This window comes from Schistocerca gregaria, chromosome 6, assembly GCF_023897955.1.
Source record: "Schistocerca gregaria isolate iqSchGreg1 chromosome 6, iqSchGreg1.2, whole genome shotgun sequence".
Lineage (NCBI taxonomy): Eukaryota > Metazoa > Arthropoda > Insecta > Orthoptera > Acrididae > Schistocerca > Schistocerca gregaria.
In genome coordinates this window covers 203,997,004-204,021,627 of record NC_064925.1, presented here as the reverse complement: position 1 = coordinate 204,021,627, position 24,624 = coordinate 203,997,004, and the positions used below count along the sequence as shown (strand labels likewise).

General features: G+C 41.8%; 1 protein-coding gene across 3 annotated transcripts in view; it reads left to right on the top strand.

Moving 5' to 3' along the window:
• The window catches only part of LOC126278442 (protein decapentaplegic), a 281,676-nt gene that overhangs the window by 236,492 nt on the left and 20,560 nt on the right, over positions 1 to 24,624 (top strand). Inside the window, exon 1 of one of the 3 annotated variants that reach the window (XM_049978557.1) lies at positions 3,895 to 4,197. The exons of the other annotated variants lie outside the window; for them this stretch is intronic. The gene's annotated coding sequence lies outside the window, so the exon portion shown is untranslated. Of the gene's footprint in view, positions 1 to 3,894; positions 4,198 to 24,624 lie in introns of those variants that run through there. 3 annotated transcript variants of the gene reach the window in all.

Below are 24,624 nucleotides of genomic sequence, written 5' to 3'. Positions count from 1 at the left end.
GAAAATGGAGTGCCAAGTGGAGAAATCGGAACATTTCCGACGTATTCTTCTGTTTGAGTTCAATAGAGGGGTGACAGCAGCGGAGACAGCCAGAAACATTTGCGCAGTGTATGGGTATAATGCCGTCGGACAGAGCACAGCAAGAAAGAGGTTTCTCGTTTTAAGTAGGATCATTTCGACATTAGTGGCTCCTCACGTTCAGGGAGACACTCGGGATTTCACAAAGATCGTTTAAACGCATTAATCCCCTATGATCCGCGTTAGTATAGTTGACAACTGGCGAAGATGGTAAACTATGATCATTCCAATATCGTGCGGCATTTGCAAACAAAGGAGAAGGTTCACAATCGGGTGTATGGGTAATGCATGCTCTAAACCAAAATCACAACATTCAGTGGGTGATCATGTGTGTATTTTTGCTTGTTCGTCATCAATTGGCTCGTGAATAACACCGACCATTCCTGTCCTGTATCTCTATTGGTGACGAGAAGTGGTATCTTTATGCTAACAGGCGGAAAGAAAGGAATGATTGAGTCCAAACGAAGTAGTAACTCCACATACAAGACCTACGAGCATGCATAAAAGATAATGTTATGCATCTGGTGGAACAGCGACGGCGCGATGTACTACGAATTGCTCTCCAGAGGAGTAGCGATCACTGCTGACATTTATAATCAACAACCGAGACGTCTAGGAAACGCATTCCAAGAACAACGACGAGGGAGTCTGCTACTCCACGATAACGCCCGCCCACATTCTGCTAGACTTACATAAAGCAGTATATAGGAGTTCAATGGAGAAGTCGTTCCGCACCCATCTTATTCACCCAACTATTGTCCTCAGATTTTCATCTTTTCCGCTCTCTATCGAACAACCTCCAAGGAACATACTTTCGGAATGAAAATGCACTCCGAATATGGTTTTACGAGTTCTTCACCCAAAGCCACGTGATTTCTACAGTTGTGGAATCGAAAAGTTACTCCATCGTTGGCAGATTGCTGTAAATAGTGGAGGAGGATATGTTGTTGACGATTAAAGTCTCTATTATGTGTACCTGTTGTCTTTATGAGACTTACGGAAAAAGTTACGAACCTATGCACCAACCGAATATATCTACATTTACATGACTATACACTGCAATTCACAGTCATCTACCTGGCAGAGGATTCATCGAATCACCTTCAGATTATTTCTTCCCGTTCCTCTCCCAGAAAACGTGCGGGAAAAACGAACACTTACATTTTTTCGCGTGAACTCTGATTTCCCTTACGTCATTATGACGATTATTTCTCACTATGTAGGTGGCGCCAACAAAAGAATGTCGTATTCGGAGGACAAATTTGGTGAAACTTCGTGAGGAAACCCTGCCGCACCGAAAAACGCCTTTGTTTTAATGATTGCCATAGTAATTTTCGTATCACATCCGTGACAACCTCAACCCAATTTCGCGATAACACAAAACTAGCTGTAGTCCTTTGAGCTTTTTCTATATCTCGAATCAATCCTATCGGATGCGGATCCAATACTGTGCAGCAATCCTCCAGAAGAGAGTGGACAAGGGTAGTGTACAGTCTCTTGAGTAGACCTGTTGCATTTTCTAAGAGTTCTGCCAATAAATTGCAGTCTTTGGTTCGCTGCCTCTACAACAATATCTATGTGATCGTTCCATTTTACGTTTTTATAGCTGTAAGCCCTAAGTATGTAGTTGAATACACAGCATGTTCGATTTATCATGTAACCGAAATTTAGCAGTTCCCTTTAATACTCGTCTGTATGACTTCACACTTCTCAATATTTAGACTCAACTGCCACGTTTCGCACCATATAGATATTTTGTATAAATCTTTTTCATGTTGTTCTGGTCATATGATGGCTTTAAAAGGCCGTAAATGACAGCGTTTCATCTGCAATCAATCTTACGAGGCTGTTCAGATTGTCTCCTAAATCGTTCCTGTGTACCAGGAACAGCAGAGGATCTATAAAAATTTCTTGGGGAACGCCAGAAATTAGTTCTGTTTTACTCGATGACTTTTAGCCGTTTGCTACGGCCTGTGACCTTTCTGACACGAAATCACGAATCCAGTCGCACGACTGAGGCGGTACGTTTTACCTTGTATACAGTGTTTTATTATAAATCGCTTGTGAGGAACGGTGTCAAAAGCCCTCTCGAAATCTAAAAATATGCAATCATTTTGACGTACGCTGTCAATAGCGCTTATTACTTAAAGGAGAGGCCATGACGTTAGAATCACAGATTTACTTCAAACTTTGTATACCTTTAGTAGGCCATTAAAACAACATAAGGTGGAATTAGTAAGGTGCACTATTCTGGCAATTCCGAGAAAATCGCAAGAGAAGTTTCATGCGTCTATTATGTAACTGATGTATCTACGCGTTGGTGCCGGACGTTACAATCCATCGTGGTTAAGTGGTTAGCGTTCGAGCGAGGCGACGGTTCGACTCATGTTCAGACTTATCTTTCAATGTATATTTTTTGCATCACTGGTCATGTTATTTAATTTATGACATTTGAGATGAAATACAATTTTTAAAAAACCATCTGTATATGCCTGAACTGCTAGTGAATTTCATGTTATTTGACTACTTCAATTTTTGTAATTAAATTTAACTATTTAACATATTTATAACTATCGACAATTATATGAAGAAACGCATAGTGTTTTCCTGAAAATGTATGCCTTTCGTGATTTGCGAAATCCCTTATACATGCAATCTGGTAAGGTACCCGGAACTACTTTGCACCTGCGCACCGATGAGATGTTCCTAATGTAGTAAGAACGAATAGTGTAGGTGAAATTTTTTTGAATATGACAGAATTTACAGTTGTACTAAAAAAATGGTTTGAGCGGGAATCGAACCATCACCTCATACACGTTCGTCTTAAGTAGCTTGAATGCTAATCACTTAACCACCATGAACCCTTAACGTCCGCCACCTACGCACAGATACATCATTTATATAATAGACTCGTGAAACTTCTCTTGCGATTTTCTCAGAGTTGCCAGAGTAGTGCACCTTACTACTCGCACGTTACATGGCATACTAAAGGTGCACAAAGTTTTAAGTAAAACCGTGATCCCAACGTCGTGCCCTCCCCTTGTTAATGAGAACAAAGAGCTAGTATGTTTCACAATAACAATATTTTCTTAATCTGCGCTGGCTATTTATCAGTAAATCATTTTCTTCAAGGTAACTTATATCTTTTGACCACAGTATATGTTCCAAAATTCTACTGCAGGTCGACGGTTGTGCCATGGGTCTGTAATTCAGCGGATTACTCCTATTGCCTTTATTGGACACTGGCGTGACCTGCGCAACTTTGCACGTATAGGAGTGACAGACTTTCGCTAAACTAAGATACGAACACAATTGTTCTGAGACGACAATTCACTAAATTAATCTGTGGTCAGTAAGACTGCCCAGCAGTTATACTGAAAGGAAAATGGTTACGCTGAAGAATGCACAGAAGAAAAGTGGAAACGTTTTAGCTAGGCCCTAGGCAGCATCACACAAGAAGAAGACGGTATATGTTTGCTTATTGGCTTATGGGATGATCCACAGCGAGTGGAGCAGTTTGTAGCATTTTCTTGTTTTTAGAGACAGAGGTATAATCAATAAAGTACTTGCCAGTAAATAAAAATGACATTAGGCTGCCGAGAATGTAATCGCAGAGTTCCCAACGAAGGCACGTTTGGCGCTCGTGTAAAGCAAACGCGTCTCTGAGGCGCGTAAGCCTGTCCAGAGGCCAACAGCGGCTCCCAGTTGTGGGGCCGCCTCACGACCTCCCACCCCCCCCCCCCTCCCCCCACCCCAAGAGCCCCACTCCCTGGCGGTCAGTGCGTGCGCCCGCGAGAGTCGCTACTCGCTCAGTCCTTCGCGGGCAGCTGGTGGAGTCGCCACTTCCAGGACGGAGAACTGCCTTCGTAGGAGAAACACGCGCTCGTCGTCTGACGGACAGGAGATAAGCCCGCAGAATAGTGTGACGTTGTCCCCAGTTCCAGTGGTGGCAGACAGCATACAGAGTACTTGGATTACGACGTTCTGAAGAGCACGAAGGGTTGTTGTTGTGGTGTGCGCCCGTACAGTTGGTGATGTGCCTCCGGACGATCGTCGCTTCGCCAGTGAGGTGTCGTCGCTGTCAGCTCAGTCTGCTTGCCGCCGTCACGGACGGCTCATGTAAGTACCTCTAGAACATAGCATGCTAAGACAACACTTTCCACACCGTGCGGGAGACCAACAGTAATTCTCATTTTCTATCTGCCGCAACTTGAACCGTAACTTACTGTACGGCCTCAACTAGTGCTAATCACTGCAAGAAACTTGTTCCGGTGAGCACGCATAGAAAATAAACTCACGTTCAGTTATCTACAACCACTCATTGGGTATTATGTAAAATCTGCGATAATTTGGGAGTTTCGCCACCGTCGTAACGTGATTGTCTTCACTTACATACCAACATGTTTGAAACGAATGGTCTCGATCCACCATTCCACGTCGACTTGTTGCCAACAGGGTTTATTTTACCTGCTTCCAGAGTATGTTTCTCCCCCTTCTACTTTCTCTGGCAAAAGTGACCGAATCTTTCACCTAGAAGTTGTACTACCTTCAAAACTCCCAAGTCCAACCTATTCTGAAATTTAATTGCTAAAATACATTAACTACAAATTCTTCGTAGTTGTGGAAAACGCTGTAGGGGGCCAATATTCACGAACTCAAAACGTTTCTGGGTGCAGAACTTTTTAATGGTTTTCGTTGTATCCCACTAGTGCCTACTAATAATTGTACATTTTTCGGCATGAATTCGATCTGGATATTATTGGTATTCTCTTTAATCGTATTTTGTGTCAGATAACGTCACCCGTTATGGATAAGCAGACGAGAGCTAAATCGTGACAGCAGTTCTGTAAGGCAACGCAGGTTGAGAGGAAGTAGGCGTAACTCTTCCAGCAATTAACTGCATTTACAAAATACAATTTTAGAAACTACATTTTTCAGAGCTCTAGTTTCATCCGCTAAATCAGTTAGGTTTCTAAAGCAGCTCCAGTCGCCGCATCCATAACTAATTCGTGATGCCCAATGGGACATATGGCTCCTCGCACCGCTGTAAAAATCAGTTGTGCGATTGCTGGCAACAGTAAAGATGCAAAAGAGAAAAGTTACTATTTTGGACAATCATGGACGATCCGACTTGTCACAGTGTTTCCCCGCCATTATTTCTGATATCGGTTCCTTCTGCTGTTAAATAATAGTTGCCGTAAACAAGATAATACGCGTCAGTCATAGCGGCTTCTCCATGGGGCCGCATTGCATTGTAAGATAAGTTCTCAGATATCTTTCATAATACGTTTTATAAAATATTTGATGGTGTATATTTGTACTTGCATCCCATCTTTTTATAGTAAGTTACAGCATAGTTCAGGCATTTTGTAAATTTGTGAAGGAGCTGTGACATTTAATACCACAGTGATGTGGGCTCAATTGGCCTCCGGCGGTCAGTTTTTTTGTTAGCAGTCATCATGGTCTTCGATAAACTTACATTGCGGAGAGAACATGAATTTCTGTAACCTGTCGATAATAATGGTAATTGTTACTTGATCACAGAATAATCTAGTTCAACTTGGTCGTTTTCAGTAAGCAGTGAAGTCCATTTCTCCGAAGAGCTGTGCGAATGCCAATACTCCAAAGATAAGCTTCAGTAATCCGTGAATAGAAAAAGGTATACGCTTCTAGTACATATTCTTCTTCATTTGACTGAAAACACATATTACAACATAGAGACAAATAAATAAATGATCCTCGCTGTCGAGAAATTAGTGTTGAATTACCTGCGACGCGCTTTAGCTTTAACAAGGTTCGTTTAATTTCTCCTCTGTACCTCATGCCGTCAAAACGGTCTTTTCCATAATCAGTACACCGTAGGCAATAAGACTCATAACCACGATGCGGTGGACATCGAACCATCTGGATACGAAATTCAAGCAACACAGAAACTTTCATAAAAAGGATCATCTCCCATAGTAATAAATGGCTTCTTCATTAGCACGTGATATTTTAAAATCATGCGGAAGCCTGTTCATGTAACAATGCATAGTCACGTTCCACGAATTCGCCTAAAGTATGATCTTATTTGTTATTTTTCTAATTCGCATTGTGTCGCTATGCTATTTACGGCACGTGTGCACTGTGTGCGTTGCAGGTGGGTATGAATAACTGTCCAGTGTCCACAGTGCTATTGTGCCTAATCGCTTGTCGGACTGGAGCAGGTAGAATACTTCCCGTCCCTTCCGTCCCCCTCTACCTACCTGTCACTAGTGACCGCCACTGGAGGTTGAAGCTCTACACTTCCGAGAAACGACTAGTGCACCAAACAGAGTAACAGCAACAAAAATCCTTTCTGTAGCAATGCACTTTCACAGTAACAGGTATAATATATAATGCGAATTAAGGTCTTTAATACATTAAGGTGTTTCTAATGCTCGCAGTATATTTTAGTGTAATGAACTTCAAGGTTTACTAAGATAAATGGTAACACTATGGATGTATCACCTCTTCTTTGGAAGTTTTGTATTTCAGATTGAACAAAGACAGCCGGCCAGAGTCACTGTTGCTTCTGAGATAAGCGCTCAGGTCAATACTTTGAAAGATTTCTCTTTTTTTTTTTTATCAAAGAAACATTTCGGAAATCTCTTCAGCCTTTGGTACAGAACGCGACTATTATTTTTCTAAATGTTTTCTTTCCTTCCTGTTGAAGCATCACCTACCCTGACCTCGTTTTCCCGTTACCGCAGTCACTTCAGTAATCATAAGAGGTTAACCTGTATTCTATCAACATATAGCGTTCTGAAATCTAATCGCGTGAGAACTGTGTTAACGATTAGTATAACCTCATTAACAAGCCTTGAATGTATACATTAAGCTGTCCATACTGTCCATACGCATAAACGTACTGAAAAGTTACTGTTGACACCTTACATGAAAGAAATTCATATACATCAGAACTTCATGCCAAAGTGAGTATAATACTGCTGGAAATGACGCTCATAAATGAAAAATAAATTATGCCATTTGCAGTGACATATAGGTACAGCATTTCTAAAAGAAAAAAATTACAGGATTCTTTATACCAAAGGTAGTGCCGATTGCTGTAGAATCTTTCTGTACTGATTCCAAACTGCAGAAGGTAAATATAGCACAGAACAGGCATAAATCACTAATATCACAATGAATCGACATTTCAGTAAGGATTTGCGAAATGGCTTACGTCTGCGTCATCCACAACGTTCTTCGTTTTTAGACGTAAACGACATTCATGATATATTACTGCAAAACGAGTATTAGAAATCACATCCGATTTTACGTAAAACTCACTTTTCATACCAAAAGAAGAAAAATAATCTGAGGAAAAATTGTACAGTTTGAATTATCATTGGATTCCAGTAATCAAGGCACATAGACTCATAACATGAGCTGCGGGGGACACATAATTATCTGACTTTAAAAAAATGGTATAAGCTACGACAGTTATGTAAATGTTCAGAAGTTCACTGAAAAATTGTACTATAATTTTAAAACTGACGTGCTCTGCTCAGTACTGAGAGATTACAATTATGATCCACCGAACGTACAGACAATTAACGTAATGCCTAAAGCGCTTTTCCACATTATTGTAAATCGACAAGTGCCTCATATCTTTGTAGCGCGGCTGTGCGCAGCCTGATCAAAAAAGGAAAAAAGCTGCTGGCATAAAGCCAACGTTCTTGTAGTATGCAGATGTAATACCTACACGAATACTGATAGTCCGTCAACGACGATCCGTAATGACAGAATTTTGGAATTATTGTTTTCAATAATACTGGTTCAATTGCCTGTTTAGATAACAAACTATCTGTATCGTTAGTATAAGCTTTGCAGTGAAATGCTTCTAGGAACAATTTTAACTAAGTCAAACTCAGTTCCCATGAGATCAGTTTTGCATGTTGGCTCAGTCGGTAAGTGCCTGCTCGACTTCCATTCTGGAGCAGCTGCAGTCCGTTCGACCAACATGACATTTTCGTCAGCGTCCCTGAATAAATTAAGGTAAATGCCGAGGCGTTGCCTCTGGAGAGCCACGGTCAATTTTGACCCCCATATCTCGTAAATAGAGATAGTGCTCTGTCGCTACAGATAGTGACGTTGACAGGATGTGAAATTCCAATATTCGTTCTCTCATTATCAAAACTGCATCATTAGAAGAATAAAAGATAATTTTGTATTAATGGGACTGCAGAGCTCTGCATTCGCAGTTGGTGTTCAAAAAATGTAGTAGCACCTGAATTTCAACCCCATGGGAATTCCTGTTATGGAGAGCAAGGAGGATCCTTATAATTTCTAAGGCGTAAGGAAAATTAATGGAACATTGAGGCGTTCAGCCGGCGTAAGTAAGGCTCCTGGACAGCTCAAGTGCAAATAACGTGCCCAAGACTCTCGCGGTCATAGCACGATACGAACTGGATGAATCTTGAATCGTACTGGAACATGGATTCTGAGACGTTTGAGAGTAACGCCCACAAGCGGCCTACCGATCCTTCACATATTGGGCAGTCGTTTGTGCAAAAACTAAAATGAAAGATATTTTTGCTCAACATCCCTCCAAGTTTTGAGAAAACCATCCCTAAAGTTCACGACGCACAATCGACTTCAAACTGACAGGATCGACAGGTAATTGAAAATTTAGCATTTTTCGTTGCCATACATTTCCTCGATTTTTAGGAAAATAGGCATTTGCGCACCCACATACTTTTCACAATTATTTGTGAGTCCCGTCAAGTTTTGGTCAATTATGCGGTGACCTTCAGGGGTGGTTTTGTCGAAAATGGGGTGACGGGGAGCGCGGGAGCATCGGGGATGTTGACGTAAAACATCTTGTCTTTCATTTTTAGTAGCACACAAGTGACCTGCCAGATATCAGCCTATTTGGTTTGCTGTGTCTGAGGCCTTCCCTCGTCAGTGCAACTCCGAAAGCTCTTGCAACGTTCGCCACTGTACTTGTTTCAGCGTTTCTGCTATACTAAGTGGTTCAAATGGCTCTGAGCACTATGGAACTCAACATTTGAGGTCATCAGACCCCTAGAACTTCTTAAACCTAACTAACCTAAGGACATCATACACATCCATGTTCGAGACAGGATTCGAACCTGCGACCGTAGCGGTCGCGCGGTTCCAGACTAAAGCGCCTAGAACCGCTCGGCCACAAACGGCGACTCTGCTAGACTAATCTAACTCTTAACGAAGCGCGCATGCGCAGCACTTCACTGATTTTCACGGTCTTTTGTGTTAAAGCAACTTGATAAGGGGCCAGATCGACGAAGAATTCCCTTCATATTTGTCATACTACTGATCAGTAACAGACATCGTTCGAAAATAACTAATACTTTCTTAGGATTCGTCAGATAAATCCCAGTCTGACCTGTTTCTAGTTTCTCCGGGGCTAGATGGATGTGGGTTATCACTTTCAAATTGCTCCGAACAGGCGTTCAAATGCGTTTCTCTGATGTGACTGACTGCAGTGAACAGTCGCCATTCGTGATGTCAAACGAAACCGTGTTTTTCTTTGCTTTTCGTAATAATTGTACAGTGACATGACCTAGCTCTATAAAAACGTCATCTGCGAAGAGCCTCAGTGTGTCTACGGAATCTAGGATACTATTACACGTGTCTACGTGTGAGCGGCTTAGATTTCCATAACAGCTATGTGCAGCGAGACTTCCAGTTATTCGACAGCGCTCTTCGCGGATCTGCGTACATCGCGTCTGGCGTCTACTTGGAATATTAACGCCGGCCGCCTTCTTTCCAAGAAGCGGCAACTGGTTATATGTGCGCAGCGACCTCGAAGAAAATATGCGCCTCTGGTCGCGTCTATGAACCACGTTCCAAAAGATCTGTAACCGAGGAAAGCGCCAAAGACGGATATCGAATTTCATCAGATACTGTTTCCCTGAAGGGATACAGAAGAGAAATGTTACTACTTCTATATTTCCACAATTAATTGTCTGTGGAGAACTATTTAACTTTAAAACGCTAAAATTTATTTCTCACATCTGCATCGCAGCTTTCTTTAGATAATTTCGCAATGTTCTCATCATGTATTTGCTTTCAGTCCGCAACCATCGTTCAATACAGTTCAGTAATTTTTTCTTTTAATTTTGTACACATACGTATGTATGGTGACGTCGAATAGATTTTATTGTATGGAGAAAGCACATAATACACACTGTAAAGCGTGAAAGGAGTGCGTAAAAAAAATTAGTGATGTGTGATGCTGAACCCTGGTATTTTTTTTTTTTTTTTCTGCAATCTCGGTGAGCTCGACTGCTAAATAGGGTATCCTCAAGACAGAAAATACTCGTATTTGGAGATCTTAGCACAAAAAAATATATCTATTATATTACAAAATGTCTGGTGGAGAAACAAGCTTCACCGGAAATGTCCTGAATGAAACGCAAATCTTTCGGAAACACAATGAAAACGAAAGAGTTACTAAATATCGAATTTAATACGCGTATTGTGAGGCAAACTACTTGAAAATAATGTTACTGATAACCATTCTTTATGCTACACAACTGATTCACGGGAACGTTGGAAAAACTGCCACCCAGTAAAGAAACTCGAAGAACAGAAGGAAAAAGTAAACGCTGAAGACCTACCCCGTATGGTATGGAAAGTAAAGTTGTCTTCCATGTTACATCTAGATCACAAGAACACTAAGCGTTAATCAGTGTTATTTTAACCAAAATTGGCACATCATCCATAACTTCCATTTAAACAATATCAGGGACTGGGTCGGAAGTCCTTAAGTCTTGTTAGTCTCCAGTGACTGCGTAACTATAATTAGGAAGTTGGTTTGCCCAGTGTAAGTACATGACGAGTTTAAAGCGAAACTGTCCTCGTTAATCACCCTCAGTCAAATATTGCACCACATATCGACAGCTTACACATCCTGAAATATTGTAGCTAAATGCTACCGAAGCTTCCCTAGCTTATTCTGCCACGGGGTCCAACATAAGGTAAGGTTAGGTTAGGGACATCACTCAAGAAAATTAGTACGCGTGGATACACGGCGAAAAAACGCGCATTAACTTCAGAAACACACTTGAGATCGATTTTAGGAAACTAACATGCGTTTTGAGTTGTAGGCTGTTGATGTGATGGGGTGGTTGCCGTAACGTGCATTTAATTGGTTTTGCATATTCCAAGAAAGAGAATAATGCTTGGCCTTCTCTAGTCCTCGCACACATCTTCAACCACTCCAACGAGGTGAAGGTCGTAAGTACTGCTTCCGCAAGCAGTCACGGACTTTCTGGACTGACCGATTCTGTCGTCTGGCTGACTAATCGATGTCCAGGGAAATTGTTTGCCTAAGGGAAACTACATATATATATATATCTACGTTCCTTGTTATTTAATACATTTTTTCTGCATCATCAAGAAAGCAGTGAAAGAAACCAAGGACACAGTTGGAAAGGAAGGTCAAGTTAAGGGAAATTAAATAAAAACCTGAGGGTATAAGATTAACATCAACAAATTAAAATAAGAGTATGGAATATAATCAAAGTAGACAATATTGAAGTTGGTAAATAAAACACAAAAGTAGAGATGAATTTCATTATATGTGCGGCAAAGTAACTGACAATGGCAGGAGTCGAGAGGACATAAAAAGCAGACTGGCAGTAACAAGAAAAGGATTTCTACTACAGAGGAATTTTTAACTTCGAGTATAGATATAAATGTTAGGAATTCTTTGTTTCTTTGAAGGCGCTTGTCTGAGTGCAACCTTGTACATCAGTGCAAAGTGGGAGACAAAACACCGCTGATACGAAAGGATAGTTGTCAAACTACTGAACACTAGATGGGTGGATTGCGTAACTGAGAGGGTGCTAAAATCAGATGGGGGGGGGGGGGGAAGGACGTTATTCACAGCTTTACTGGAAAAAGGGATAGATTGATAAGCCACATTCAGAAGTCCTGAAGCATCAGGGATTCGTCATTTTGGTAATGGAAGTAAGTGTGTGTGTGTGTGGGGGGGGGGGGGGGGTGAGATAACAATTGTATGTGGAAATTTTGGCTTGGCCACAGTATGCAGTTACAGCTGGATCTGGGTTTTAATTGTTATGTAGAGCTGAAGAGGCTTACGAAGGTTAGAGTAGCGTCGAGATCTACCTTAAACCAGTCTGCGGGGTGAAGACGACGACAATGACCATAGGAAGAAGAATAGTAAGCATAAAATAATATACCTTCCCTTCACCAAGCATATTGAAAAAGTTTTCTCGTACAGTTTCACGAGATCGTCAACAGTGGAGTTGTGTTCTTTAATTACGCAACCGGTGACGTAAACTATCTGCCTCTCCATACCAGCTATAATACTCTCTTTCCACTTTCTGCTTTATGTCGTGTCGCTGGAAAGCAGTGCGTAAAATGCAATGAAAGGATGCGATGACGGATAACATCGCTGAATACGAAACTTTGATTGATTAAAACTGTGCACCATACCTGGATTCAAACCCGGAACAGTACCATTAGCAGGAAATGCTCTTACTTACTACTCAGTTGGTAAGAGAACTGCTCGTGAACGACAATGTTCCGGGTTCAAGTTCCGATCTGGCACACAGTTCTAATCTGCCAGAAAGTTCTAAAATAGTTTACATCCTGCTACAGAGTGAAAAGTTCATTTGAAACTGCCGTATCTTGTGAACTATTACTTTTCCACATGTATTGCAGTTACCAGTTTCAAACATGGTATATACTTAAAAATTTCAAATAAGTGGAAAGACTATGTAGTATAATTTATGTACTAAATACGAGATATCGAACAAAAAAAACATATTGTCTGGTCTTTCTTCCCCGACAGTCATCATAAACTAAATTGTCCCTATAGAGAGAGACATTTTGTTTCATGTCTCCTAACGCTTTGTACTCAGCCAAATTCACAAAGACACAATCGTGATGCAACCGAAGTTTTAGAACTGGAGATTGCCGGTTCTAATGTGAAAAATATGATTCTTTCTAAGGAACCTTGTTACAATAACTTAACTATTCGAGAGAGTACTGATCCATATATGTCAACATTCAACGTTCCCTTGACGAATTAAGGTTTATTAATTCTCTGGAAACTTCGTTTGGGTGGTGCATGACTATAGTGTGCTGTCTATTTATTATATATCAGATGACTAATGAAAATACGATATTTCTTCATGGTAAAAGAGACTTGGCAATGGAAATGTCCACTGTTTTCAGTTAGCGATGTAGTTTCGTCTACCGTAGCCCAAGACTACAACAAATTGTAGTGATCGGGATTATTTTAGCTTCACGAAATATATTTCTGTATGGTTACGACACCGTTATGACTGCACAATGAGCATTTGAGTACGGATTTTGCTAGTAAATAAAATGGCGGTTGACGTTGTATACAAAAATTATTTTTCTAATGATTAGGAGTTACTTAAAAGTTAAAGTAATATCAGTTACATTATTTGGATTTGTTTTAGATTTAATGTACCATTGACTGTTTCAACACTAATGACCACAGGTGTGATAAGGAATGTTGCGACATGTAGGAAAACAATTTGGATTAATAAGAGTGACGGGAAAAAATTCCATTCACTTCAGTAGTCGAGATAAAATATTCAACTGTGCGGACGAAGATGTGGAACAAAAATGTATAAAATTCGTAAGTATTGTACTACACGCCTTCCGCCAGCATGTACTGAGCAAGCTTGGGCGAGGAGGAGCCGGGGGGGGGGGGGGGGGGGGAGGTTAAACGCAACGAAGTCAAATCCTCGTTGAAAAGCATAAGCTGAACTGAGCCAAAGTGAGCATAAGGACAGCAAAGACATAAGTGGCCACTGGACACGTAAGCGTCTGCCAGCTGACCTGACGAAAAACACTAAACAGTTTGAGTCTTCCGTACAGTCAGCAAGGGGATCGAAATAAATTTCTCCAGGTGCTGCGCGTCCATACTAGCAAATGACAGAGAAAACCTGAACTATAAGATGCAATCAAAAAGACCTCGTTTGAGGGTGTTGCTGCAGCACATAAGCAACGTAGAGCGACTCCGATGCGGGTATATAAGTATCGACATGTAGCCAAAGGTTCATGTGGCATTCGTGAATTTCCAACGTGACTGTGCTAAATGCAGAAACTTGAACAATGGCGACGATATTATAAAATGCGTCCAGACAGATCCAACGTGTCGTTATCCTTTTCCTGGCTGCCGAAGCACTATCATCTGCAGACGTACATCGGAGAATGTCTGTCGAAAACCACCGTTTTGGAATAGTGCGCCAAGCGATGCCGCTGTTTCATGAAAACACACGTTCCCCATATCGTAAAATTCACAACGCTGAATTTACGCCAATTCAAGAGGGAGTCATTAGAGCACCTATAGTCCTGATCTCTTCCCATGCAACAGAAAATCAACTAAATCTGCTCAACATTACCAAGGCAACTGGGTCGAACCAGAGGCTTGTGATTTGCTACAGACATTATGTGAAAGACCATGTTCCTTCTAGTAATGCTTTATCGTAGGTCGCTGTAACAACGAAGGCTAGCTAGTGACTGGAAAAAAGTGCCACTCATTCCCTTTTTCAGGATGGATCGCGGGAAGGATGATGTGATCCGACCACAAAAGAAGCATTTTATAAATCCAAAGTAAGATCGATTCATGATTAGAGCATATGCCTTTGGATGTGGGACGGTTTAGTAAGCGCGAGAGTGTTATGATGCTAAACAACCTCAGGTGGTACACGCTATGCCAGAAACGTTGTATATCTTGTCGAAATTCGTTGAGTTTACGTTCCAAGTATAGTTGCACAACATAGTAATTTGTGATACACGAGTCCGACAAAATGACCGCGACAAGAAAATCGGAGAAATTAGAGCCCATACTGAGTTTTTTCTGTAGTCGTTCTTCTCCACGAATGAAAGAGAAAAGGGGAGAAATAATATTGGTTCCATAAGCACACTCCGCAAAGAACAGGCGGGTAGGCTGCGGCATATAGATATAGGTACAGATATCGACCGGATAACACTCGTAATTTGATTCCCTTCTGTGTGCGATATAGTGATCTACTAATGAATTTTCAACATCACTTTTGTCCCAAGGCATTTTAATTGTGAATTTCACTGTAAATTTCAGCCTATATTCAATTATTTACGAAAATTATGTGAAAGTAGATATACTTGGCTTTTCAGCACCATACTATATCAGATGTAGTCTACCTATGGTTGATCAAACGAGAGAGACGAGCGCGTGGTCAAAGACTTGAAGCCCCAAGGGATGTCGAACGGCCGTTCTGTTATCCACAGCGTTGCGGATGCCGTATGGAGAGGCAGGTACCCAACACGCCGCCACCCCGGCTGTTTTGCCGACGTTATAGACCGTGGAGCGTTTATTCCTCTTTCATGTAGCTACTCAGTTGCCATCAGAATCCGAGTGCACCCCGTAACAGACCTCTCACCAAGAAAAAATCGTTGGCAGTATCAGGAATCGAACCCGGTTCCTCCACATGGCAGCCATCTTACGCTTACTAATCAGGTACGTAGGCGAACGTTAGCTGAACACTCTTTGAAAAACTGGAATTGTGAGGAATATACACGGTAGTATAATTCCTTAGCAGGTTTTAGTGACAGATTGAGAGAGGTCTAAAACATGTTAAGGATATCAGTTTACAGAACAAACATTAGAAAAACAAGACAGGTGGTCAAATTTTGAGACAAACTCCTAACTGCTCAGAACACGTTTCTTAATATCAGCAAAATACATGTTGCGTACAACAATGAAGTCCAAATAGCTCTTTGGTATATTCTATTCAGCCTATCACACACTTAATATTTGTCCTTGCGTAAGAGTCGTAAAGTAAATGCTGTACGTGCAGACTGAGTTGACAGTCGGCGCCGTGACTGATGAGAGCTATCATAAATGGGAAATGCTTTTGTGGTCGCTCCAATCAGCCATCGTGTAAGTTCTCAAGAATCCGAGTGCGGATTATACGACTTGCGGATGATTCGTGCGTAGTTTAGCGAGTTTTGAAAGACAAAAAACGAATGTTGATATTATTTCACAGTTAGAACAAATATTTTTGTTCAGGATATATGTTAATAACTGTGAAAAAGTAGACGACGAAAACATCTGCGAATGGCTAAATCTCATGGCTACAGAACTGGGATTTGAGAAGGTAGGTGACGTGAGTATACATGGTGTCTCTAAGAGGAATGGTCGGTAATCAGTATTCAGGAATATGACAGGAATGATTATCTGACCAAAAATAAAACTTCCTCCTGTGACACCCTGTACTGAACAAAGTTCAGAGAGCGAAGAGGCGGCCGTCGCGCACGCCGATGCAATGAAATTCGTTGGTACATTATTACATTGTGCAGAGCCATATTCGTTTTACTGCATCGACGTTTTGACTGTGCGGATAGCGAGGAAAAAGTGAATGAAATTTTTCAGATAGTGAAATAAATGATAGGAAATACAATTTGTTCTAGGTGTAATTCTGTAAGTAATATGACAGTTTCACGTCTGTAACGAGTCAGTGATATCATGCGTTTTCGGATCTGTCACGTAGCACGTTTCGTAAATACAACGTACAGAATTCGGTAAAAATCATATGTATTTCTATTATTCGTGTTGTCTGGCTATCTGCGCAGTCTTTAGTCATCTGTAACTCGGATAATCGGGAGTTTGTAGTAAAAGCAACCCTTCGAATGTGAAGTCATTCGGCTTACCTACATAAAAATAAAACGCGCACCACGTATGGAGCAGTATTATGCAGTGCCACAAACTTGGTCAATGTAATGCTGTTCATCGAAAGTCGATACCTCCGGTTACACACAATTTTATGTTCCTCCGTTTGAAAAATGAGCTGCGACAATGGAAGTATTTTTTTAAAAAAGTTCAAATGTGTGTGAAATCTAATGGGACTTAACTGCTAAGGTCATCAGTCCCTCAGCTTACACACTACTTAACCTAAATTATCCTAAGGACACACACACACACACACACACACACACACACACACACACACACACACACACACGCCCGAGGGAGGACTCGAACCTCCGCCGGGACGAGCCGCACAGTCCATAACTGTTGCGCCTAAGACCTCTCGGCTAATCCCAGGCGGCTAATTATTTCAGAATGCTACGATGAATTCATTGTCTCCGGGATGCATACCCAGTTTATCATTACTACTCCCGTCTGACTGTTGGTTTAACTGAGATAAACACGTTCGGACGGTGCGTTGCTCACCTTTTTCAATGCTCTCCACTATCATAACACTGAAGCCACTATTGAGCTCCACACTGTAATCCGTGTTGGTAATACGACGACTGATGAGAGATGAGTTGACCGATTCCCTTCTGTTACGTGACACTTTGTGCTTGCCCACGACCTTGTTCTTGTCGGTATTGTATTACCGAGAATTCGCTGTTTCGACTTATCGTCCACGAGCAACGACGTGGCGCTGCAGGCTTTCGTAATCTTTAACTCGTAGAATCTTCATACCAACCGAAAAAAATGTTGCCTCCGTCAACAACAAGGTGCAGAAACACACCATACTGCGATATAGGTGCATGCAGTGGTCTCAAACGCTGTGGAACAGTGCCGCCCATACTCTTTGAAGGGTGAAGAAATCAATTCGTTTTATTGGACGGTCACCGAAGGAAAGAGGCCTGAGGGCGTGAAGAAAATTACTTTTGCCTTTATGAACGGGGAAGACACTCGTGTAAAAGGTGGGTCTAGGGGGGCGAGGGTGCACCCGCTGAGTCAGTCCGGGGCGGGTAGCGAAGCCCGCCACCCCACGGGCCGGTCTCGGCTTTCAGCCGTGGCGTCGCCGGGCGTCGCGCCGACCCCGAGCCGGCCGCCTCGCCGCCTGCGCCTCAGCCCGATCGAGTTTCTCGGCGCACGATCTGGGTCAGGCGACCCTTGACGCCGGCCGGCAACGACGTCACCTCTGGTGCCCTTCCTGCTAATCCGAATGAACGCGGTAAACCGTATACCTAGGGTGAGCGAGAGCGTTATTTTCAGAATGTGAGGTGATGGGACCACAATTATCCGTCCTATAGACGAGTACGGAGATGAAATAAATGTGTTCAGGAACCTCACCAAATGTTATATTGGCATTGTTTACGGCATTAAGCTGTGACCCATTGACTTAACCAGCCGCACAGTTGGTCGCACTTTCTTTCACGTCGGTTGTTTGCACTACTTCGTGCGGCGTACGACTCACAGCAATGTATGCACACAACGGATCCCCCATTTTGTTGTTTGGGGTTACTATAGTGTACACTTAAAAAGAATAAGTGATTCTCTAGTAAGACACTCTTCTGAAGAGTTAGAGAGAAATCGAGGTAAGTCTTACGACCCTGTTGAATAACGTATCAGAGAACTAGTCGCTGATTGGCGGCGTCTGTGCAATCTAATAAGACGGCGAAATAGAAGTCTGACATTACGGTCATCCGCATAAGTCATTTTCTTTCTTTTTAGGGTTCTATATTCCAATCGGTAAGAAAGGGCCGGCCGCTGTGGTCGAGCGGTTCTAGGCACTTCAGTCCGGAACCGCGCTGCTGCTACGATCACAGGTTCAAATCCTGCCTCGGACATGAATGTGTGTGATGTCCTTAGGTTAGTTAAGTTTAAGTAGTTCTAAGTCTGGAGGGCTGATGACCTCAAATGTTAAGTCCCATGGTGCTTAGAGCCATGTGTGGTATGAAAAGAACCTTCGCTTCGCTTCGTTGTCAGTCTGTTAAGAACTCTTTTTCTCGGGAATTTGTAGTATCCTACGATCCCTTGCAGAGTGTAAACATTAAGCTTCCAAGTCAATGCAATCAAAAACATCAACATTTGTGTCATATTTGGACTCTTCAAAAACCTATAGGTTACTTCACGTTGACCCAGAATCATGAAATTTAGCAAGAAGCAAAATTTTACAGTATAATTAAACGAAATAGTCGAAAATTGTTAATTTGTAATTATATCACACGGAAAAAATTTCTCTCTTGTCATTAATTATTCGACAGTCAGGCTGTCCATCTGTTAAACTATCGATATCGGTACTCAGCAGAAATCCTAGACATTCTCGGTTCCTGGGATGAATGAATTCAGAGTGCGAGTCCTACTTCCTCTTGGCCAATCTTTTTTCTAATCACCAATCAAACACTTCTTTCCTTATAAAATAATAATAATATTAATAATATTGATAATCATAATTGTAACAATAATCATAATTGTAACAATAATAATACATTTGTGGAGAAGTAAGAAACAAAACTTGACGAAATAAGTCGTACGCATATGACTTCACTGCGATATGTGTACGAAAGTATTGATAAATAAATGTTCATTTACATGCCTGACAAAAAGATTTAAAGCGCCCGCACTGGGAAGGAGAAAGAAACTAAACTTAACTGTTTCAGAGGATATGTCAAGTTATTTCAGTGATTACAGTATTGAGTGAGATTCACAAAAGACTTTACAGTGCAAACCCCAATTTTCAGTATGATACTGCGTGCCATCTGTCCTGGCTGCATGCAGTGATTGGCTTGAGGAAGGTGTCATAAAGCCGTTCTATCCTCTCTCGAGCCAAGCTGGCCCAAAACTGTTGTAATTGGTCCTCGATATGCTGGCAGTGGGACAGGGTTGACGTCCAAGCTTCACCCACACATGTTCAAATCTGATAGATCTGGTGATCTTGCTGCCCAACTCAACACGACGCAGATATTTTATAGATACACGTACTTTGTGTGGTCGAGCATTGCCCTGTAGAAGCATGTTACCACGTTTCTGCAGCAGGGGAAGTAACACAAGAGGACGCAGGAAATACGTGAGACCACTATTGGCGGTTACCTCATGTAATACACGATGGCCTCCAGTACCACGAAGCCAGCAGTAACGCGGCTGTGCTTCTACGAAACCCTGCAAGAATGGCACATCTCATGTCACCGTCACAACTCGCTGACTATGCTCCTCCAGGGTAGTGCAGAACTGCGATTCATCGCTGAACACAGTGCGACGCCATCCATCAGCAGTCCGTGTTTTACAGTCACGGCATCCCTTCAAACGCAGCGGTCTTAACGGCAGCCAATGAATGCATGGGACGATAATGTCCTGATCTGGCTGCTGCCTGTCTGTGACCAATGGTGCGGGATGACACAAAATGTTGTAGGGTCTCCTATACTTGTTCTCGGATGGCAGGAGCGGACGTGAAGAGTATAGCATTTGCTTTCTGCACAGTACGTCGTCTCTCTGTTTTTCTGATCATAGGTTGTTGGTCGGAATCTTGATGAGTATGCCTACCCTCACTTTCCCATGCAGTCCAACATAGAGCTATAGTCATATCTGAATGTTCCACAAATCTTGATATCACACTATTCGTCCAGAGGCCAAATGGAGGCCCACAATGAGGCCCTTTACACACTGTCAAGATCTGATACCACTGTCTCATAGAAGTACGCGGGATCTCCGTGTCCTTCACCGTAATAACTCAGCGTTGAACGCTGTGCACGTTCCTCATATACCCTAGCAGGCGTGGGGACAACACTAGTGACGAACAATACTAACACATTTTGGTAGCCGTTCTTCCTGCCACTGAGAACTTTGTACGTTTACAAAGTAATATTGACATCCGATCAAGTCTTCTTGGTACTTTTGTCGCGTATTGTAATAAGATTCCGTATTACACCCCGATTACACATTGCCACGAATGTACAACACTCATCATCATCGTCATCCTACCTCACCAAAGAAAGAATACTCGTTGTGGCGATACAAGCATTTCGTAAAACATTTTTAAAAAAATCACATTTCTCGGACTTCTAGTCTGACGGCTTACTCGTAGTTCTAACGCCGTTGCTAGGCACCTTTCGTGGTTGTAAGCTGTTCGTAGCATGCTCGTCAAACTTTGATTTCTCTAAAACGTTTGCCCACAGCTCGCGGTCTAGTGACTAGCGTTGATGCCTCTGAATCACGGGGTCCCGGGTTCCATTCCGGGGATTTTATCTGCCCGGGGACTGGATTTTTGTGTTGCCCCTTCATTTCATCATCATAATCATCTTTGAGAACGTGGCTAAAATTGGACTGTGATTTGGACATTGTACGAGAGCTGATGACAGAGCAGTTGATCTCCCACAAACTAAACATAGTCATCATCATCATCTCTAAAACGCTTGAAAATGCACCACAGTAGTCGTTTTATCTAGTCGAGTCGTTCGAAAAATGAGCAAACTCCGTGACCCACTGAGTGTACAGATCAGTACGGTATAAAAGTGACTGTCGTTGCTACTCCACGGTGAAAGCAACACAGTACAAAACAGATTTGCTCTTCCACAAGTATTACTGTGAATTAATGTACTGCACCTGGATATTAACTGGAGATTTAAAATAGAAATACTTTAAGCTATCTTGTATGAAACGAAGCTGTGATTTAATAAAAACAAATCCGGAAACATTCTGCTACGTGGCAAAACGAAACCATTGCATCTTCTGTTGTCTAACATCATTCAGATCCTCAAATGACGTTCACATGCATGTGCGTATAAAATGGTATTGCTTTATTTCATTGCTTCTTCTTCTTCTTCTTCTTGTTACATACATACGAAGTCATATTTAGATAATTTTCAATACGTGTGGTCTGGCTACAATTTGTACTTACCGTATCGTCTTCCTGCTTCGTCCCTTCATAAGTTTGAAACGCTAGTTAAAATTATTAGTTATTCTTATGAAGTTCAAACACAGCCAAATCACTGTTTTCGTAAACTGTGGTAAACCACAAAAACTTATCTTCTGTAGTACGTACAGAATACGATATGCACTCAGAATCGTTTTTGATGACGACGAACATGGTCGAATACACTTCCTCTCTTTTCAACCCCTATTTCAAGCTACTAAAGTTCTCCGACGCGTGCTATTGATCACCTCAGTGAATTTCTGGCACTTGCCAGGCAGCGTATTTCTCACTATACCAAATTAACAATTCTCTGAAATCACCTACCGTACACTGAGTTTTCCTGTACGCACGTAACAGCAGCCTTACTTTGCTGAGTGGGTCTGAAATGGTGTTACACGGATTTTGTCTTTGGCTTGAAGTCTTATTGACGCGACTCTTGAGGTTCCTACAGCAAATACGGTGCTAATAAACACAGGGAAAGAAATCTAATCTTCAGATAATGCTGTTAACAAATAATACTTGCACAGCTGCCGTTAATTACCTTGTATGCGCCATGTCGCAGCAACTTGTGACATCAAGCGTCTTACAGCAACTCAGGTACTACAAAAGATTGAAGCACACCAACATACCGATTCAACATGACAAACGTGATAACTTCTTTTTTTTTTATTTTCGTACAACATTCTATCATCGTGTAGCTATTCAAACGAACATTTGGTGTGTGCTTTAGGATTATAATTGATCTAGCAACGATGGTCTTAGTTGATTACCTATGACACAACAATGGGAATTCACGCAGAAGATAGTAACACGGTCCCTTCTATCAGTCACAGTACGAACGCTGAAATGGCAGATATCGAGATAACCAATCTCAGGATGGAAAAGTAGCTTCAATCGCTTAGTAATGGAAAGGCTATAGGAAAATATAAGATACTTATAACACTCCACAAAGATCATGCGAAAAAACTTTCTCCCCTTCTTGCAGCAGCTAATCGTAGACCTTTGGTGCAACGAAAGGTACCTAGCGACTGGAAAAAAGCACTGGTCATAGGACAGATACGCATAATTATAGGCCCATATCGATGATGTCAATCTGTTGTAGAATTATGGAGCATATCTTACGCCCAAGAATTAAGAGTTTTTGGAGAACGAAAATCTCCAACAAAAATCAACATAGATTCAGCAGACAGAGGTCTTGAGAACTTCAGCTCGCTCTGTTCTTCCATGAGATCCATAGCGTTGTAGACAATAGCGGTCAGGTTGATGCCTTCCTTGACTTCAGAAAGGCACGTGACACCGTCCTACAATGTCATTTCGTGGAAAAAAAAATGAACAGACAGACTATTGGACTGGTTTTTGCGACTGGATACCAATCTTTCTTGTATACATAAGCCAACATGTCATTCTTAACGGAATAAAATCGACAGAAATAAGCGCGGCCTCTCCGTGTTGTTCTTAGCATAACTTAGTATAAGTAGTGTTTAAGTCTAGGGACCGATGACCTAAGCAGTTTGGTCTCTTCGGAACTCACATACAATTGAACATTTTTTGACAGATATAAATATAATTTCCGGAATATCACAAGAGGCGTGGTAGAACTGTTACTGTATGCAACGTAGGGGGCGTCGAAATCTCTTTCAGCCGGTCGCAACGCCAGATTGCAGAATAACCTGCAGAGGATTGAAGAATGGTGCAGGCTCTGGCTGTTGACCCTGAACGTAAATAAATGTACCATATTGCCCACACATAAGAAAAGAAATACACTGATACACAACTACACTAATGATGAAAAATAGCTGGAAAAAGTGGAATGACCACTTAAAGAAAGTAATAGGGTCAGCAGATGAAGACGTAGATTCATTAGATGAATCTTAAGGAACTGTAACTCATCCGCGAAGGACATGGTTTGCTGGGCGCTTGTTCGACAGATTTTTGACTGCTTTTAGTCATCTGGGATCCTTACCAGGTAGGACTGATAGGGGACAGACAAGACAGAGAGATCCAACTAAGAGCGACGTGTTTCGTCACTTGTTCATTCAGTTGGCGCGAGAGTGTTACAAAGATGTTCAATAAACTCCAGTGGCAGACGTTGCTAGGAGACATTAAGCATCACGGAGAGATGTTTACTGTTGAAATTTCGACAGAGCGGGGAACAGTCGGACAACATACACTTGCATTTCGTATACTTTTCTCGAAATAACCACACCAGAAAATTCGAAAAATTGGAGCTAACACAGAGGCTTACCAACAATCATTCTTCCCGCGCGCCTTTCGCGAGTGGAGCAGGAAAGGCGGAATCAGTTGAATTTACCAGAAGTAAGCACTCCCCGCCGAGCATCGTTAGGTGGTTTACGAAGTGTGATGTGGATGTAGACATTCATTTCGTGTTCAGAACTTCATCGTGCTATATATTTGTTAGCAGAATGCAAACTGAAGCATAGAACGTTTATCTAGCAGTTCTTGCATGAGCCACATTTCTTATGGGTGAGTTCTTACATAGACATGCAGCATTCGACAGACACACTTTCGGAAGCTCCGGGATAGAGCCGATAACTTAAGAGTTGAATGTCATGTGTTCTACGGCGTTTCAGACGCCCACTTGTTCCCCTTAGTGTCAATCCACTCAATTTCTAACCGTTGGATATGTCCAATTGACTGGAAAAACATTAGAACATTTTCATGCAACTTCCGAGCTATTATTGTTTTACTAAAAGGTTTACATGGCAATAACCATCATTTTTCATTTTACTCCTCTATGATTACTACGTGCAAAATGGTTGCAGCTCTAATCACTCTGGGTACCAGTGATACGTAGGAACGCGGAAGAAAATAACACCCCTACGACTTATCTTAGAAGATGGGTTGAAGAAAGTACAATCAACAATTAGTGTTTGTAAATTTAGTA